At 43.3% G+C, this 20,580-nt stretch overlaps 2 pseudogenes; one reads left to right on the forward strand and one right to left on the reverse strand.

The window, feature by feature from the left end:
- The first annotated feature begins 1,969 nt into the window (after positions 1–1,969).
- LOC128779773 (U4 spliceosomal RNA) lies at positions 1,970–2,037 on the forward strand (annotated as a pseudogene).
- A 16,757-nt stretch (positions 2,038–18,794) lies between these two features.
- On the reverse strand, positions 18,795–19,220 carry LOC128779670 (HIG1 domain family member 1A, mitochondrial pseudogene; annotated as a pseudogene).
- Positions 19,221–20,580: the final 1,360 nt, after the last annotated feature.

Raw genomic sequence — 20,580 nt, forward strand, 5'->3', positions numbered from 1 at the left:
CCCTCCCCTTAATTCATGTCCATGTGTTGTACATATAAGTTCTTTGAGTTCTCTGTTTCCTATACCATTTTTCATCTCTTGCCATCTATTTTGTGCCTACTAATTATGCTGATTCTTCTCTGTACCTTTGTCCCCCTATTCCTCCCCTCCTCCTCCCCGCTGAAATCCCTCCATGTGAAGTCCATTTCTCTGATTCTGTTCGTGTTCTAGTTGTTTGCTTAGTTTTGGTTTTCTTTTCGGTTCAGTTGTTGATGTGAGTTTGTTGTCATTTCACTGTTCATAGTTTTGGATGTTCTTCAATTTCTTAGATAAGTCCTTTTAACATTTCATAGGATAAGGGCTTGGTGGTGATGAACTCCTTTAACTCGACCTTATCTGGGGAGCACTTTATCTGCCCTTCCATTCTAAATGATAGCTTTGCTGGATAGACTCATCTTGGATGGAGGTCCTTGCCTTTCATGACTTTGAATACTTCTTTCCAGCCCCTTTTTGCCTGTAAGGTTTCTTTTGAGAAATCAGCTGATAGCATTATGGGCACCCGTTTGTAGGTAAATCTCTCCTTTCAGTTGCTGGTTCTAAGATTATCTCTTTATCATTAATGTTGGGTAATTCAATGATGATGTACCCAGGTGTGTGGTTTTACTATCATTCCATGCAAATTATTTTCTAAATCCAATTGTGATTTATTTTGGGGTGGTCATTTAGAAGTGTATTTCGTAATTTGTAAATGTAAGTACTTTCTAGTTATCTCTTGTTACTGATTTCTTGATTAATGGCAGTGAGAGCAAGAAATATGTGTGTGTGTGTATATATACACACACACACACAAACACATTTCAGTCCTTTAAAATTTGTTGGAACTTGCTTTATATTACAATATGGTCAGTTTTTATAAACGTCTCCGTGGTCCTTGGAAAGCATCTGTAATTTGCAGTTTTGGGGTGTAGCGAAGTACTTGTACACATTGAATGCAATTTGCTTCTCATGTTTTTTAAAAAATATTTTTTACTATTTTTTTGTGGGCTTCATTGGTTCTGAAACAGAGAGAGTTTTGGTAAATCTCCTATAATGATTATTAGTCTATTTTTCTTTGTAGCTCTGTTCTATATAATTTTGAATTTATGTTATTTAGTGAATAAAAATTTGAAAGTAACTGATAAATTGAACTTACTGATATGAAGTACTCCTTTTTATATGTAGTGGGGTTTTTGGGTTTTTTTTGCCTCCAAGTCTACTATATGTGATATCATTTTGATTTGGGTAATGTTCGTGTACTATATTTTCCCCATTCTTTCACTTTAGATCTCTTGGTATGTTTCAGAGAGCTCTCACTGTTTTATGTTAGTTATGAGTGGATGGTAAAATCAATTAAAGAATTGATCTTGGTGGAGGATGTCATGTAGGGGGCCCAATAGTTTTCCCGTTCAGTGGTTCCAGCACCTTGTATTATATCACAAATATTTTCCCACATATGTAAGGAGATATTTTTATCATAGAAAATAACCACGGCACCTCACATCATCGCTGTCTCATTTATGCTCTTCTGCATGTGGGGTTTCTGACTCTCTCCTGTAAGTGAGGTTCTCCCTCCTATGCATATCTTATACTTGGCCATTTTCATTTGCTAAACTGTGTCATACCTGTTGGATTATTAGACCAGCCCAAAGATAGTTGAGGTCACAGGAAAGGTTGTTTCCCCACCAGGTAAGCAAGCACTCAGGTGTTTAATATGAGGTGAATTTGGGGAGTACATGTACGTCACCATTTACTTAAGGAAGATGTAACAATTTAAGTAAAGTAACTTATTCTCAGAACAGAATGGTTATATCAGTGAAATATGGAACAATGTTCTAATGTAGCTTGTGGATATACAACTTGTATTTGAAGTTTCAAAGGTAGCAATGAAGAGGGCTAACACTTTGCACTTGGCACGTTGATTTTAAACTGGCTGTTAAGGAAGGGAAGGCTGAGCTTTGCGCAGTGGCAGTATCGTAGCCAATGAGGTTTATCTGAGGCGCGATTATTGCTAAAAGAAAGGGAAGACTGAGAAATTACTTAGGATTGTCATCTCATTTCTTCCTAAGAGGTTTAGTTGCCACAGTTTGGTTTAGGAAGAGAGCTTCAGCACCATCACCTCAGCTTCAGACAGTGACACTCCTAGCAAGAGCCTGTTGACCCTCTTACTGTCTCCTCGTGTCTTAAAGTTTTGGGAGTTGCCCAACACTAATCAATCTGCCAGGTATGCTGGCTTTTTTCCTAAATTACCTGCATGTCCCCCATTTCACTGTTGAAATCTAAGACTCTGTTCTTCCATTCTCCAAAATACCCTATATACCCAATATTACCTCATTATGTTTGGTATTCATTTGAATGTGAATTCCCCTTGTCCATGTATTAGACATTGAATACCTCCCATTAATCAGATTAATTTGATTTGATTGTCATCTTAGCTGTGAGAATGTAGAAGGTATGATAAAAATAATTTTTTAATCCCCACAGGTTTGGTTATCCAGCTATGTGGCGTTCGTGGCCGGGACAGTAACTTCTGGAAAGTGCAGTCTCTGAGAGATCATGGGCATCTCCTGGCGAAAGTAAGCATTATTATTATTTTTTGCTCTGTCAGCCTTTATGGTCTATTTCTGCAGGGCTTGGTATAATTTAGTAGTGCTGGGAGTTATTTTCTTCTCTTGTATACTTACATTGGCATGAAAACCTGTTTCTGAGGCCAGCTGCTTGGAGTTAGAGATTCAGGAATGTTTTTTATGGGCTCCTGGCTCTGTTTACCTTGTGAGGACTCGGTTCTGCTCCTGCATGTGGCAACTGGGCTCCATTGTCCAGCTGTAACCCTGGAGTGTGGCTGTGGGGTCCTGGTTACAGATCTGGGTTCTGTTTCCTGGGTCTGTGGCCTGAGGTTGAATCTGTGTGTCTGGGATCTGGAGTCTCTTATGGTGTGGCTTCATGTCCTGAGTTGGTGTTTGTTGTTGATGTTGGTGCAGCTCTGGCTGTAGGGTCTGATGTATGGAACCTGGTGTCCAGGGTTCTCTGTCAGTCTCTGGTGTCCAGTGTTTGGCATTCAGGGTCCATGATCTGACCTGGGTTGTGGGGACGGTTTTGGGATTGGGGCCGGGGTGTGGGGTTCAGCTTTTGGTTCTGGGTCTGCTCCGCGGTCCAGGTTCTGTACCCAAGGGCCTGTGTTCTGTCCTGAGTCTGTCTGTGGCATCTGGCATCTGTGAAGTGATGGTCATTGGCTCCAATTCAATGCCAGCAGGAGTTCCGGAGTTGGGGTGTGGGGAAGAAGGAAACATTATATAGTGCAAATAGCTCCATTTTGATAATAATGGCTGTGAGTGCAGCAAGGCTGTTAGGAAGCTCAGTATTGTTCCAGGCAAATCATGAAGCAGCACCTCTGTGGGTCAGCCCAATGGTGCTGCTGCTTAGTTGTGAAAGCATCATGGTTGTGAGGGGGCCCTGAAGTGAGGCAGCCCCGGGGCAAGTTCCCCCTCACCGTGTGCTGCTCAGCGTTTCTCTGCTCTTTCTGGTCTGGTCCTGTCATTTCCTCTCTGCTCGGCTGCATTTGCAAACAAAGAAACGCACATTGGAAAAAGGGTCCCTCCTAGTGAGCGGGCTGGGTGAGCAGAGAAAAGGCCTCTGGTGTTGTCACCAGAGCTGTGTAGGTTATTTTTATTCTTAAATTATGCCAAGTTTTCCTCTTTTACCTTCTCTCTCTCTCTCTCTCTCTCTTTACCCAAACTGAGACTGCCTTTTTTTGTGGCAGCTTACTTAAATTATACAGAAAAATAAAAATTAATTCAAAATACTACCCAAACAGGTAACAACTGCTATTGTTTTAACTATATACCCTTCCAGATATCTCTCCTTGTCTATTTCCATTCTTCTACTTTCTCTGGATTTAATTTATTTTTCTGGGTTTGTAATATGGATACAGAACATGTGAATTTCCAACTGTTTCCCACTAATGTGCAGATTTGTCACTGTGTTTTCACGTAGATTTTTAATGTATTATTTTAAATACTCGGAATGATTTTTTAACTTCAATTGTGATTCATTTTGAGGGACATTTAGAAGTGTATTTCATATCTTGTAAGTGTAAGAATTTTCTGGTGACATTTACAACTGACTTCTAAATTATCTACAGTGATAGCAAGAAACTTCATGTAATTTCAATGGTTGAAAAATTTTTTAAAACCATTACAATATGGTCAATGTAAAAAACATTGTAAGCATGCATCTCTTCTGCCATCTCGTGGTCATCTTGGGAATAACACCTCAGGGCCGGCCAGCAGGAAAAGCTGTGTATAGTCGGTTATCTGTGAATGTTGAACGTAATTTGCTGCTCATGGTGTTTCTCATATTCTTATTGAATTTTTTGAGGTGGTCTCTTGTTTCTGAAAGAGGAATGCTGTATTCCTTATGAGATAGGATTGTTAAATCTATTAGGATTATAAATTTTTGTTTGTGTCTGTGTTCTATGTAATTTAAGTTTATGACATTAAGTACATGGTGAATGTGGATCTTCTGGGTAAATTAAACTTTTTGATAGGAAGTACTCATCCTCTGTAGTCATGCTTTTTACCTTCAAGTCTACTGCATGTTATTATGTAATTTTCATGTGGTTTATGTTTCCATAATACAGGGTGGGCAAAAGTAGGTTTAGAGAGACAAAGCTTATTGTTGTCTTATTATTTAATAATTATGATGTTATTTTCCATGTGAACAACTGTAAAGCTGCTTTTGCAGCATCCTGTGTATCTGTTCCCATTCTTTCACTTTCAATCATCTTTCACCCTATGGTTTAGGTAATTGACATGTTCTTCCAGTTTGTGTCTTTTCTTTTTATTGTCTGAACAAGTTGTTTTTCAGAGTGGTCCTTAATTTTATAAAGTACATACTATTAATGTATGTCTTCATTAAACAGCCTGTTCACAAGTATACTTGATTCCTGGCTGTTTTGGTTGAAATGGACCACTAAAAATGAAACCTACAGATGAGGGGCGGGGCCTGTCTAAGGTCAGAGGCAGGACTGGGCTGGAGGTGAGAGGGGGCCACAGATGTGGGTGGGGCTTGGTGGGAGGCAAATTTAGGCTGGGGGGCGTGAGGGACCGGCAATTCTCGGGGAGAGATGAGCAACCACACGGGCTGGAAGTTAGGTGCTGCCGGCTACCGGTGGCTGCTGGTCGCCGTGGTCCCGAGGTGTTGTTCACAGCCTAAGCTGATGCAAGCAACGCAATCCAGGGACAGGAGCTGAGCTGCGTCAGGGCTATGAGGTGAGGAGGGTTGGGAGGTAGATACAACCACCCTATGGGGAGCAGAAAAGGGGGCCAGACTGTTTCTGGGGTACATGTCTCAGGTCCCAATTTAGCTGACCACTTCTTGTGGGACCACTTTTCTATATTTATCTAGAGTATATTTGAGTTATAGATAACTTTGGTCTATGGATATACAATGACACACATTTTTAACCCAAAACCAAGATGATATTTTCCATTTGCTAAAGTTTCTGTTATTGGGTAGCAATTTCCAATTTCATTCATACAGATCCTGTATGTCGTTGTTAAGTTTATCCCCAGGTTGTTGTTTTTTTACCTGTTTTTTAGAGTCGTTTTTAAAAATTATATATTTAATTTACTATTTCTACATATTTATTTCTGCATGTTATTTTCCCATCAGTGCACTAAATTCTATTTGTGATTATTTTTCATCAATTCTCATGAGTTACGAAGGTAAACATGCTCTCATGCAATAATGATCGTTAAATGGTTGTAGCTGTAGGTGACCTAGAAATAGTTAAAGCCTGAAAGAACACAGGAAGTGAGGTAATGTGAGGAGACAGAAACATTTTCTTTGTTAGTCATACATACTCAATAAAATAGTAACATCCTTCTTAGCATTTTAAATGAGTTTGGGGCCTGGAAGCATGGTGTTCTAGAAATCAGAAGTATTTTGTTACAGGGAATGTGCCCCGGGGAGGTAATCTGAGGAACACAGAGTGTGGCAAACGTCCACATTTTGAAAGAGGAAAACTTGAGATGGTGAAATGTGGAATCTAACAGAGTAAGAATCTTTGTTCTAAGTGATATTATGAAGAAGTTATTACAGTGACATAGGAGCAGTGGAGAGAAGCAGGGATCCTCAAATGAGTACTGTGTTTAATCACAGTGTGATCTGGTCTCCTAAGTGGATGGGTCTTCCTTTGCCTCCCGATCTATTGTCTAGGACACTTCTTCCCGACATTTGTCAGATGGCTGTCCTTTTTTATTCTTTAACTTTTAGCTTCTATGCTTCCTGTTCCAAGAAAGGCAGCATTTCAGACATGGGATGCAAAGGGACATGCTGTTTGTATTCTAATGGAGTCTTCAGGATACAGAACAGGGTTTGTCATTCTCAGCACTATGGACCTTTTGGGCCACATAAATCATTCTCCTGGGGGATTGTCCTCTGCATTGTAGGTGCTTATTAGCATCCATGACCTCTATTCACTGCCCACACCCTGGCTTCCCTTCCCCTCAGGACAATCTAGGATGACTCAGCACATTGCCTCAAGCCCCCTTGGGGGCAAAAGTCACCTTTGGTTGAGAAACAATTTGAGGCTTCTATCATTTTTGAGAGCAGAAAGATCTTGGTTTGGTATGTAGGATTTTTATTATTTTTCTACGTAAATTATTTTCCAGTCTGTGATTTATTTTGGGAAGGTATTTAGAAGTGTGTTTTAAAACATCTAAATAGAGGGACTTTCTAGTTACCTTGTGACTGGTTTCCAGATCAATGGCAAAGAGAGCAATAAATAGTTTGTGAGACATTTGTTGAAACCTGGATTATAGCTCACTGTAGTTGTTTTTTAAAAAAGTTCCAAGTGTGGTTGAAAAGCATTTTTAATTGACTTTGTTGGTGCTTACTTTAACAGCGAGGAAAAAAATTTTCAAAATACTACCCCAAGAGTTAAAAAGAAGTGCTTTCATTTTATGTATATACACTTGCAGATATGTCAATGTGCACATTTCTGTCTACTTTTCTAGATTTAATTTACTATTTTAGATTCTAAGTATGGGCACAAATCTTGTATATCTTCAGCTTTTATATTTGATAATGTGTATTTAAGGGTGAAGATGTTTTGCATAAGTTTTGGTATGCAGTATCTTTCTCGCCATTAAGTTTATTTTGTAATTGAAATTGTGCTTTATTTCTGAGGTTGTTGAGGAGTGTATTCCGTAACTACCCAATGTAAGGACTTTCCAGTCACCCATTTGTAGTGAATTCTAGCTTCAGTGCAATAGGAGCACTCAGAGAAACACGTTGTATATAATGTCAGTGCTGCAATTCTGGTTGAAACTGGCTCTGTATCAGCTTGGCCAAAAGATAAAAAGTTTTGGGAAGATAGAATTATGAAGATGCCTGAAAGATTGCAGAATAGTGGGACAAAGCAGTGAATACGTTGTTCAATGACATTACTGGTGAAAACGAAAAACGTCTCTTTCATTGTGTCTTTACCTAACAATCGAATGAACCTTTTGGCCAAGCAAATACTAGTGTTCCAAGTGTGCGTCTCTGCTGCCATCTCGTGGGCATTTCAGGAATAACCTGTTAGTGGCAGGTGAACAGAAGTGGTTGAGTGTAGTTAGAACAGCAATGAATGTTGACTGCAATGTTATTGAGACATGTATTTAGTTACTTTTAAATATCAAGACTTACTATGTACCTTTTCTTCCTGATTTCTATATTAACAGCAATGACAGTAAGAAGTATACTGTATATAATTTCAGTCCTTTGAAATTTGTTAAAACTCGCCTTTGCACAGTATGGTCCCTTTGAAAATTGTCCCAAGTGTGTCTCTCTGCTGCCATCTCATGTGTCAGGTGAGATGACAAATCTCATCATCCCACCGGTGTGGCCGTGGCTCGCCTCTCAGTTGTGGCTTTGGGGTCACGTGCCTTGCACTCGCGGGACCCTCTGCCCACTGCTGGCTGCAGGCAGAGGAGGATGGTCCGCATTGCACTGGACAGGGACAGTCAGTCCTCTGACCCCCTGTGCACAGTGCAAGGCCCTGCTGGCAGGCGGTCACTCTCTCAGGCCATGTCTGCTGCTGTTGCCACAAGATTTAACAAGTTTAGCAAAGTAACCTATTCTCAACTGAGTGATCACAGTCATGAAATTTAGAATAGTTTATTAGTTTACCTTGTGTTGAGTAGTTTGTAGGATTGCCTACCAAAAAGTCACATTCCACAAATGCTGCACTTTTCATAAATTACCTATCACCCACTTTACCTGTATAAGACCCTGTTTCCCATCCTCCCAAATGTCCTTCATACCTGATGTCACCTCATTGTCTGGTCTTCGTTTGTGCTCATGCATATATGAAATGTTGAGTATCCTGTATTGTTTAGATTATGTTATTTTGATTATTATCCCACATGTGTTAGAGCGGACAAGGTTTGAGGAAACTAGTAGCTTTTTAATCCCCCACAGTTTTGAAAAACTGGCGTTGAAGAATGAACGGCGAGACAATGCTAACTCCTGAACCTGTTGGAAGTGACAGATCATGGACGTCTGCCCTGCAAGGTCAGCATCCTTTTTGTTCGCTCTGTCTCTTGGCCTATCAGTGCTTGGTTTGGTAAAAGGTTGAAGTTTGCATTTGGAGAGACGTGGGTTTTATCCTATTGAATGGCAGCGTTGTTTACAATGGGAGCATCCGGTTCAGCTTCTGCCTGTGGCCTCTGGCAACTGGGGCCCAGTATCTGGCCCTAACTCAAAATTCTGGCCATAAGGTCCTGTTTATAGATCTGCATCCTGTGTCCAGGGCCTGTGCTTCAGAGTCAAAATGCATTCAGTTGTGTGTCTGCAGTCTCGCACCTCTTAGGTTGTGGCTCTGTGTCCTGGGCTCGCATGTGAGGTCCACATGCAGATGAAGGTTTTCGTTTTGGTGTGTGGAGTCTGGCATTAAGGGTCCCATGTCAGTTCTTGGCATCTGGTGTTTGGCCTTCAGACTTCACAGTCTGGCTCGGTTGAGGGCACACGGCTTAGGGTTTGGGGCTTTGGGCCTGGAGACCTGATTTTGGTTTGGGTCCGCTCCAGGGTCCAGGTTTCAGAGTGAAAGGTCTGTGTCCAGGATCCTGAGTTTGGCTCTGGTGACTGGTGTCGGTCAACGGAAGATCATTGTGTTCAATTCAATGCCAAAATGAGTCCCCAAGTGAATGGAGTTGAGGCAGGTTAGTAACAAAGGTAGGGAAATTCCTTGCTAGTGGAATGGGAAAAGTGGGTTTGATAGTACAGTAACAACAATGATTTACAGCCCGGTAATAAATATGAGGATCTTATCTTCCCTAACCAAGGATATTTGAGAGCAAATGGTTTACACATTGCAGACCATGCAGGGGAAGACTCACCGCAGTCCCAGCCCTTCTCTGGCGACTTTTCTGAAGGACAAATTCACCAGAGAAGGACCCTGATCGCTCTGTGTACTCGTTTTGTTGCATGAGCACATGAAAGGACAGCCCTGGAAATCAGAGTATTGTGTGCAGATTGCTCTCCTAAGACCCCCTCTAAAGTTCTCAACGTTAGAAAACAGGTAAAACCCTAAAAAAAGGACCCAGCATGCACTGTTTGTTGAGCACATGTGCGCCTTCCCTTCTCTTCTTTGCTGCATATCTTCACTCTGTTTCTCCTTCTCTCCAAAGGTCCCCAGGAGACTCGCAGCCAGGGGAGCCGTGGGCAGCAGCAGCTCGTCCCGGGCTCACCCCTGATCCTGTCTCCAAGGGCCTTCTTTGTGTTTTTTTCCGTTTATCAAGAAGCAGTTCCGCCTATGCTCACTCTTGTTGCTGTGATTGTGCCTCTTCTCTCTGAAGCCCTTTCTCTGTTTCACTGTCCTTAGATTTAATGTACAAACGCTTCAAATTCCCTGGCTTTGTGTTGTGCAATTGTGCTGCAGGAAGTGAAGAATCTACACACATGAGACCTTTCCAGGGCAAACCCCCTTTGGGTCCAATCCCTTTTCCATGACAGAATAAGCAAAGTTTGTTTATTCATTTATCTGCGGATGGACATTTGAATACTTTCCATGTTTCAGTTGTTAACAGTGCTGTTATGAATAATCCTGTATAAGTTTGTTATAACATCTGTTTCCAATTTCTCAGCTATATATTTTGAAGTAGAGTCATTGAACACAGGATCATTTTTTTGAGGAAATGTCAAATTATTTGATACAAGGTCTATAATATTTTACATTCACGAAAGAAATGGTCAACTGTTCTAATTTTTGTTTTTGATCATCAACATTTCTCAGTTTGTTTTTCTCAGTACAGCCTTTGCAGTGTCTGGGAAGGGGTAGCGTGCCGTGATATAGCCATTGAACATCTTCTCTGGTATTTTTTATATTGTACCATTTCTATGAATGTCTTCTCATCAGAAGGGACTATTCACGTTTTTAAAAAATCTAGATGTGTGCCTGGGTGTTATGGCTCATTGGATGGAGCACCGTCCTGTAAACCAAAGGGGTCTCCAGTTGGGTTCCCAGTCAGGACACATGCTTGGCAAGAAAAGATCTGTGGTGCGTGTGGAGAAGATGCTGTGACTGATGGAATGTGTCAGAAGTGGATTGTGAAGTTTCACGGTGATTTGTCCCAGGGGTAGGCAGACCAGGTGCAGTGGAGAGCCCCGAACAGCAGGCGTTCACTGAGAGACAGGCAGGGAGGCAGGAGACAGGCAACATGTTCAAAGTATCCTAATCAGGCTTTGAAAATCGTTTGCACCAGCATGGTTATGTCAATTGCATGGACGTTTGGGCTCCACAGGAGTGAAGCCGGATGGTGGGAGAGGCTTCTTGACCAGATTTCCACAAGTGGTTCTCCACTGAAACGTGAAGAAAATGTTCCATTTCCATGAAGTGTGTGTGTGTGTGTGTGTGTGGAGCATGAATCTTTGCTATTTGAGAATCATGTGGAACGGTAGAGACGGTGGGCAAAGGAAGGAACCACCACTCACCCCTCCAAAGGCTGGTCTTTGTGCAAAGGAGATGATGATGGCCTTGTGGTGGATTCTGGAGGGAGTTCTGCAGTAGGAGCTCATTTCAGAAAGCCATCAGGTTCCTGGCTACACTTATCGTTCCCCATCATACTAACTGAAAGCTCCTCCTGAAGGAAAGAGTCTGGAATTTGTCAGCAGAATATGCGGAAGGTTAGGATTAGGTGAGAGAGCACATTTCTCTTTGGTGACCAGGGAAAACGGTTCCAGCCTGGCTGTGCAGTCCCGATTCCTCCATAGTACTCAGAGACTGTGCTCTTTCTCATGGCCATTTAGTTTGTGTCTCTGAATTTCTCTTTATGGAGAGAAATTTCCATTCCCTGGAAGACTGCATCAGACAGCTGGAAGAGTTCTCTGCTCCAAAAGAGAACCATGTTGTGGGACGACGGAATGGTGAAATCACAAGAATGTGGCAGAGGGTAGTGAAAGAAAACGGTGAAGACATCGTGCAGTTATGTTGTGGGGGGACAATGAAAAGCATGCCCGTCATTGCATCTTGGGGCAAAAAGGCAAGGACCCTTTCAGCCAGGCCATTAGTAGGCTATACGTTCCGTCTGTTGTTATCTGCTGCCATCTCGTGGTTGTTTTCAGGAATGACATCCTAGTGCAGGGCTGCAGGAAAAGTGGTCAAACCCAGTGGAGAATCAGTGACTTTTCATGACAGTGGTATTTACACGTGCATTTGAAAATGTCCCGATGTCAGCTCTGTCCAATTACCTTGTGACCCGTCTCCAGATTTCCATCCAGGGACCAATAATCGGGTTTTATGTGACATTTTCAGATCTCGCTGTGTAGCGCAATAGATTCAGATTTCTACAAGTGCAAGTGTGCCTGAAATTCATCTGTCGTTTGCTTTGTTTGTTGAAGCTTCTTTAAACAATGCCCAGGTACAGTTTACTTGAAATTCTCCACCAAGCGGTAAAAAAAAATAAAGTAAAATGCCCGTGCTTGTATTTTATGTCTATGCCCTTCCGGACGTGTCTACAGGCTCATTTCCTTCCGTTTGCCTGGAGTTTGTTTAGTACTTCAGGTTCCTCATAAGGTGCACAATGTGTACATTTCTAGCTTCTGTTTCTCACCTGAGCATTTAAGAGTAAAGACTTCTTTGTCAAGTTTTGGTACGGAGCATGTTCACTATCCTTCAGGTCAAGTTATTTTGTCATTCCAATGGTGGTTCACTTCAGAGGTTCAGTAGGAGTCCATTTCATAAGTTTGGAAGGACAGAACCTTCTAGTCATCCATTCTCAGTGAATGGCAGCTTAAGTGCTATGCGGTCCAAGAACATAGGCTTTCGATGCTCTGAGGCTGGTTGAATATTGCATGAAATCGGCGTGGCCACAAAGTTTTTTTGCCCCCACCCCTGCCTGTCAAGTGACTCTCGTCCCATGTAGTTGTGTTTAATGTTCTTTGAATCCATTATTTTAGAATCTTTTGTGAGACTTGTCGTATATGCTTGTGTGTAAAAAAACTCATCCAAACTGGTGAATATGTGTGTGTCCATTTTCACACTGAAGATGGATGACTGTGAGCTATGGTTTTGGCACATTAGGCTCTGTCACGTCCAGAAAGGTAGAAGCACAACTGTAAGGGAAAAAAGCCCTGTGGTGTGTGTGGAGTAGGCGCTGTGAAGGATGGCACGTGTCAGAAGCGGATTGCCAAGTGTCATGGCGGAGGTTCCTCGTGTGCAGTTGCCCCACGGGTGTAGCGCCCCAGGTGCAGTGGAGAGCCATAAAGGACAGACGTTCACTGAGGACAGATCATGTTGTGACAGCAGGGAGACAGGCAACGTACAGAAAGCATCCTAATCGGACTTTAAAAATCGTTTGCACCAGCTGTGTTACATTATCCCTTTGACTTTTTTGTTCCACAGAAGTTAAGCAGGGTGGTGGGGGATGCTTCTTGACCACATATCCACATGCATTTCTCCGGTGAAACATAAGGGATCTGCTCAGTTTTCAGGTGAAATCGTGAGTAGGAGATGGGTCATTGCTGTGTTAGAATAACGTGAAACGGGAGAGATTCTGGGGAAAGAAAGGAACCACCACTCGCCCCTCCAAAGGGCGGTCTCCAGCCAAAGGAGGTCAGGTCGTTTATGTGGTGGGATATCAAGGGAGTCCCGCAGAAGGAGTTCCATGTGGAAAACTAGCAGGTGAGTGGCAACAGGTACCATTCCCCATCAGACCAGCTGAAAGGTCCACCAAAGGGAAAGAGTCCAGAGTTTGTCAGCAGAAGACACGTAAGCTCCAGGATAAGGTGAGAGCGTATGTTTCTGTTTGGTGACCTGGAAAAAACGGTTCCATCCTGGCCGCACAGTGGTGATTCCTCCTCAGTGCTCATTATACTTTGCACCTTTGTACAGCCGTTTAGTTTGTCTCTCTGAATTTTTCTTTTTGGAGAGAAATTTCTATTCACTCCAAGAATGCTGAAGGCACAGGGAAGAGTTCTGTGATCAGCAAGAGAACAATCTCGTGTGGTGATGGAACGGTGAAGTTGCCTGTAAGGTGGCAGAGGGCAGCGGAACAGAACAGTGACGACTTTGTGCAGTCACGTTGTTTGGGGAAAATGAAAAGTGTGCCTGTGATTGTATGTCAGGGTAAAAAGCCAAGGAACCTTCTATCCCAGCCCTTCCTGGCATATGCGTCCCCTGTGTTAGTGTCTGCTGCCATCTGGTGGCCATTTTCAGGAATGACACCTTAGTGTAGGTCAGCAGGAAAAGTGCTTGATTCCAGTGCCATTCAATGACTTGTCAGGGCAGTGGTATTTAACGGTGCAGTTGACAGCATGTACATCTCAGCAATGTCCAGTTACTTTGTGAGCGGTTTTTAAGTGAAGGGAAAGGGAGAGATGAATGTGGTTGATGTGATATTTGTTGGAACTGGCTTTGTCGCGTAGCAGAGTCAGGTTTTGTCAAGTTATAGGTGAGCTTGAAAATCATCTGTCATTGGTGTGTTTGCTGCGGCTTTCTTAAAGAACACGGAGGTAAAATGTGTACATAATGCTGCACCAAGAGATACCAAAGAAAGCAAAGTAAAATATCAGCGGTGTTATAGTATGTATTGCCCTTCCGGACATGTCTACAGGCTCGTGTCTTGGATCTGTGTAGACTTCATTTACCATTTTAGATTCCTCGTATGGGTGGAAAACTCGTCCATTTCCAGTTTCTGCTTGTAACGTGTTCAGCGAAGGGTGAAGGTTTCTTTTCAAGTTTTGGTCTGTAGGATGTTTAGCGTCGTTCACGTGAAATTGTTTTTTAATCGTAGCAGTGGTTCATTTTGCAGCGTCTGTAGGAGTCTGTGCCAGAAGTCCCGAACAAAGAACGTTGTCCCCATGCAGTCTGTGTGGATGCTAGCATAAGGGCTATGAGAGCAGAAACACACCGTGTAGGGTTTCGAGGCAGTGCTACTTGTTGAAACTTGCCTTCAGTCAGGCTGGCCAAAAAGTCTTTCAGGCCAAAACCCCGGTTAGGTCCCTAACCCCACTTCCACCGCCGCCCCCCGCCACCCCATTCCCTGTCCTCAGTTGCTCATACTTGCCTTTAACGTCCTTTGAAACCATTTTGTTAGACTGTGTTGGGGCAGCCATCCTATCAGTGTGCAGAAAAAACCTCATCCCAACTGGGCAACGTGCTTGTTTCTTTTCCCGCTGAAGACTCATGAAGAGGAGCCACGTTTCCGCCCCCTTTGGCTTAGTCATTTCCAGAAAGGTACAAGTGCAACAGTAAGGTAAGAAAAGGTCTGTGGTGTGTGTGGGGAAGATGCCGTGAGTGACGGAACGTGTCCGAAGTGGACTGTGAGTTTCACGCCAGAGATTTTCCTCACCCAGTCGCCCCACGGGTGGGCAGATCAGTTGCAGTGGAGAGTCATTCAGGGCAGACGTTCACTGAGTCCAGACCGCGTTATGGGATGCGGGAGACATACTGAAATTATCCTAATCTAGCGTCGAAAATCATTTGCACCATCACGTTTTCGTTAATCACTTTGACACTTGGGTTCCACAGAAGTTAAGCAGGGTGGTGGGGACCCCTGTCGATCATATTTCCAGAAGCGTTTCTCTACTGAAGTATAAGGGAAACCTTCTGAAGACAATTTGGGGGGTGGTGGTGAATGGTTGATATTTGAGAATAATGTGTGATAGGAGAGATTGTGAGCAAACAAAGTACCAGCAGCAGCCGCCTCTGTAAAGGGTGGTCGTCACCCATCAGAAGTGATGGTATTCTGTGGTGGAATGAGGAGGGAGTCCGGCAGTGGGAGCTCTTGGGGAAACCAGCAGGTTACTGACAACAGGTATGGCTCCCAGTCGGACCCAGCGAAAGCACCGTCCAAGCGAAAGAGTCTGGAATTTGTCAGCAGAAGACACATATCTTGAGGATAAGGTGAGAGCACACGTTTGTCTTTCTGATCAGGGAAAAACGGTTCCAGCCTGGGAATGCAGTGGTAGTTCATCCGCAGTGCTCTCCAGACCTTGAGCCTTTGCACGGCGATCGAGTCTGGTCTCTCGGGATTTGTTAGTGGAGAGAAATGTCCATTCCCTGGAAGACTGCCGAAGGCATTGGGAAGAATTCTGTTCTCCGAAAGAGAACAGTGTTGTGGGAGGATGGAATGGTGAAATTGCCTGAAAGGTGGCAGAGGGCAGTGGAGAAAACAGTGAGGTCGTTTTCCAGTCACGTCGTCTGGGGGAAATGAAATGTATGCCTGTTATTGCATCTCAGGCCAAAACACCAGGGAACCTTTCAGCCCAGTCATGAGTGGAATATGCGTTCCATCTGATCGTCTCTGCTGCCCTCTCGTGGCCATTTTCAGGAATCACACCTTAGTGTAGGTCAGCAGGAAAAGAGGTCGATTCCAGTGGACTATCAGTGGCTTTGGAGGGCATTAGTATTTCTAAGCACATTTAAAAACGTCTCAATGGCAGCACCGTCCAGTTACCTTGTGACTGGTGTTCAGCTTAAGGGCAGAGGGAACTATGACAGTGCATGATGTGACCCTTTTTTTTTGAAGTGGCTTTGCAGCATAGTATGATGCTTTGACAAGTTTCAGGCATGGTCGAAAATCATTTGTCATCACCGTGTTTGGTGCAGATTTCTAAAAGAATGCGGAGGTAAAATTCATGCATAATGCTGCACCAAGAGGTATCCAAAAAAGTAAAGTACAATATCAGTGCCATCACTGTATGCACATGCCCTTCCATACATGTCCACGGGCTCGTTTCTTGGATTTTTCTGTACTTAGTTTATCACTTTAGATATTTCACACTGGTGCAAAAGTTGTGCATTTCCAGCTTCTGCTTCCAACGTGTTCATCAAGGGTGAAGATTTCTTTTCGCAAGTTTTGATACGGGGCATCTTTACCATCAGCTATGTCGAGGTATTTTGTAATTCCAAATGCCATTAATTTAGGAGTTTCTATAGGAGTCTATTTCTGAAGTCACGAACAACTGAACTTGGCCGTCATCCATTCTGTGTGAATGGTCGCTTAAGAGCTATGAGAGCAAAGAATATATCGTGTAGGATTTGAAGGCTGTGATGCCGGTTGAACCCTGCCTTCAATAGGTCTGGTGAATATGTCAGTTCAGTCCCCAACGGTCCACTATGACACACACCTACCCCATGTCCTTGGTTTGGTCATGCATCCTTTCCTTAATGTCATTCAAAACCACTTTGTTAGATTGCACCGTGACGGCTGTCATACCAGCTCGCGTTACAAAAAAATCTCAACACAAGTGGTGAATGTGTGTGTGGCCATATTCACAGCGAAGATGGAATAACATAAGCTATGTATTGGGCCCTTTTTGGTTTGTCATTTCAAAAAAGGGAAGCACATTTGTAAGGTTCAGAAAGATGTAAGGTGTATACGGAGACGTCGGTGTGACTGACACAACACGGCTGAAGGGGTTCGCAAGGCGTCACACGAGGGATTTCCGGTGTGCACTTGTCCTATGGGTGTGGCAGAGCAGTCACAGGGGAGAGCCACCCAGGGCAGACATTCCCTGAGGGCAGACCACGTTTTGGTACACGGGAGACAGGCCACACAGTCAAAGCACCCTAATCAAGCGTCGAAAGACATTTGCAGTAACAGAGTCGGGTCCATCACTTATATGTTTGGGTTCCACAGAAGAAAGGGGGGAGGAGGGTGGACCCACCTAGACCACCTATCCACATGCAATTCTGTACTGAAACAAGGAAAGCTTTACGTTTCCAAAATGAGTTGTGAGGGGATGAATCATTGGTATTTTAGAATAATGTGGAATGGGAGAGATGGAGGGCACACAAAGGAACCAGCACCACCCCTCTGCAAAGGGCAGTCTTCATCCAAAAGACGTGAGGTTGCGCTTGTGGTGGATCGTGCTGGGGCCCAGACTTGGCGGGTCTCAGTGTCCCCGAAGGATGGATGGCGCATGTAAAGAATGAGGGGTCAGACACCAATTTTGATGCCGGAGAACGGCCAGCCTCGTGTGGGTGTGACCGAACTCTAAGAGTTTAATTATGCTTTATTTTTATAGGGATTTGTTATGTGACATCAAAGGAATAGGCTCATGGCATGATTTCTCAAGCAGAAAAAGTCTATACAGAAATTCCAAGAAAATGTGTAGGAAGTTCTACAGATTTGTTCATAGTAAACAAAGTTTATTTTGACCAGGAGGGCTATCAATCTGACAACCACAAGTAACTACATCTGCAAAGTTTCAAATGTCTTATCGATCATTCGATGTCTAACAAAGTTTTCATAATTTGTCATAGGTCAGAAAGATACGCTAGACTAGCTAGCGGTTATATGTGAACTATTAAAGGGCCTATGTGGTTAGGCTTTCTAACTCAGCCATCTATCTTCCCGTTTAGGTTCTTTCTTTCTTTCTTTCTTTTTTTTTTTTGTGTGTGTGTGTTCATGTACCTTAATAACACATTTACCATGTTATCACCATGGAATGTAAAGTCAAGTTAGTCAGGAGATCTTCCCAAGTGCAATAAGGCCTTCTGCAGTACACACAAGTTTGTGTATGTCTGACCAGAGCTTGCTCTTACATCATTAAGCACTTCCATCACAGGTAAATTGTTTAGTTTAACATCTATGATGCTTCCAGAGAAAAATAAACATACTGTACCCAGTTAAAAATTGTTTTTCATCACCTCTGCATTAGCACTTAAAATACACATTTCTATTTCAAGGTGGCATTTAAAAATTATTGTAACAGCAACAAAAATATAACCCTGCAATTACAAAATAGTCAAATTAGGATCCAATTAGATTAGATAAACAATTATCTAATGTTTACAAGTATGACTCTAAAATAAATACTACCTTCTAGCAGCTGTCATTAGCATTTTAGGTGTGGTTTAAACACACACACACACACAGATGTTCAGTTGTGGGGAGGTTTGTAACGCTGTGTGCTGTGCACCATTCTGAACGGGGTAAGAGCCAACCAGCCCTAAAACCAAAAGTAGTTAACCAGTCCACGAGGCAGGCAGAAAAAAAAAAACCTGGGGCAAAGAGGGTTCCTACATAACATCAAAAGCACGTGACATTCTGCAGCAACTGGGAGTATTCAGGATTGGCAGGGTGACCCATTAGAACAAGTTTCACCAAAAGAGAGCAATGAGGTGGACACTTTGCTACTCTCAAGTGCATTTAAAAGGGGCATGTTTCTTATGTGCTAATCCGACTCCTCTGAATGACCCAGTCAGTGAACTAGTCACTAGTAATTTAGTCACCCAGCAAACCAAGCCTGCAAGCAAGGAAGCCAATGTTCAAATTACCATGTTCCTATTGTCTGACCCACTCAAACGATTTATTTCCAACATAAATACAGAACCTCAATATGAGATCTCTAACTACGGCCACCACCAGCACCACCACGGCCAAGACAGCAGCTCTTCTCCTAGGGTTTAGGTTTCGTCCAGAATTCCTTATACAGGGAATAGGCCATACCGAGAGTCATCGCTCCCACAACGAAGCCTTGGGCCGCCTCGCGCATGTGGATCAGGTGGACCGACATTTTAGTGCTCCCCTGGCTCTTCAGTTTGTACAACCCGTACGTGACGATTGCTGCGAAACCCTCCATTCCAATAGGGACAAACGGTGCCTCTTTAGCTTTTCGGACAAATTTAGATCCCTGATCCTCATCATATGAAGAAAGAGAAACGTCTGTGTTGGATGACATACTGTTTGAAGAGTCTTCCAACACCATCACCTCTCAAATACAAACCTGCTTCTGGTTCTTTCTTTATGCACTTTGCAGGGAATGATCTTTGTATTTGTTCCCTCATGCTTAAATTATCATAGTTCACCTATTTTCCTTGCTCTTTTATCCATCTAGTTCCATCCAATATTTTTCCTGTCCAAGGTTGTACTAAGGGGGATGTCTAGTAACATTTTTATCCATTTTTTTCTGGCAATCTGGCCTGCCCATTGTCTGATATCAATCTTCCAATAGGTAGGAGAAGTAGGCTGCGGAGGGGTTATAAGGGACTTTTGTTCTATGGCCAAGAAATCATTTTGTACAGTTGCGTTGGAATTCTGCAGATCAGTGGACCAGAAATACAAGTGCTCAAAAATCGCACCACCTAGTAATAGCAAAGACAGACATGCAAGAAGAGATACACAGGGAGTCCAGCCCCAGCTGCCTCTGCCGTGCAGACGCATCTCATCCGTCCTGACTGTGACAAGGGTCCGCTGTTGGTTGGCTCCCGACGGGATTGCAGATGGAGTTCTGCAGTAGGAGTTCTCTGTGGAAATCCAGCAGGTTAGTGGCAACAGGTACTGCCTGCTGTCAGACCACCTGAACACACCCTGCGAGGGAAAGTATCCAGAATTCAGTTGCAGAAGATTCTGAAGCTTCAGGATGAGGTGAGAGCCCACGTTTGTCTTTGGCGACCAGGGAAAAGGTTTCCATCCCGGCCGTGCCGTTGTAATTCGTCCGCAGTATTCCCCAGACCTCGCATCTTCACGTGGCCATTTCGTTCGGTATACCAAATTTCTGTCATTGGAGAGAAATTTCTGGTTCCATGAAGACTGCAGAAGGCCCGTGGAACAGCTTTGGGCTCCTAAAGGTAACAGTGCTGCAGGAGGACGGAACGCAAAGTTCCCTGAAAGATGACAGAGGGCAGTGGAATGGAATGGTGACAATGTTGTGTCGTCCACTTTCTTTTGGAAAATGTAAAGTGTGTCCATCATGGCATCTATGCCTTGAGTCTGTCGGTCTGTGCTGCCATCTCGTGTCCGTTTTGGGGAATGACACCTCAGTGCAGGTTGCCAGGAAAAGCGTTTGATTCCAGTGGACTATGAATGACTTTGGATGGCAGTGGCATTTACAAGAGCATTTAGAAGAGTCTACATATTAGCACTGTGTAGGTACCATGTGATTGGTGTTCAGAATAAAGGCCAAAGCAGTAAGAAACCCTTTTGATGTGACATTTCTTGGAAGTGTGCTTGTAGCATGACAGAGTCCGCTTTGTCCATGTTGCCTGTTGCATGTTCCTCATTCAATGAGAAAAGTAAAGTGTATTCCCTATTGTCTACCACGGGGCTAAAAAAGGAAATCAAATAAGTACAA

Source organism: Desmodus rotundus, chromosome 1 (genome assembly GCF_022682495.2).
Source record: "Desmodus rotundus isolate HL8 chromosome 1, HLdesRot8A.1, whole genome shotgun sequence".
In the NCBI taxonomy this organism is placed as follows: Eukaryota; Metazoa; Chordata; class Mammalia; order Chiroptera; family Phyllostomidae; genus Desmodus; species Desmodus rotundus.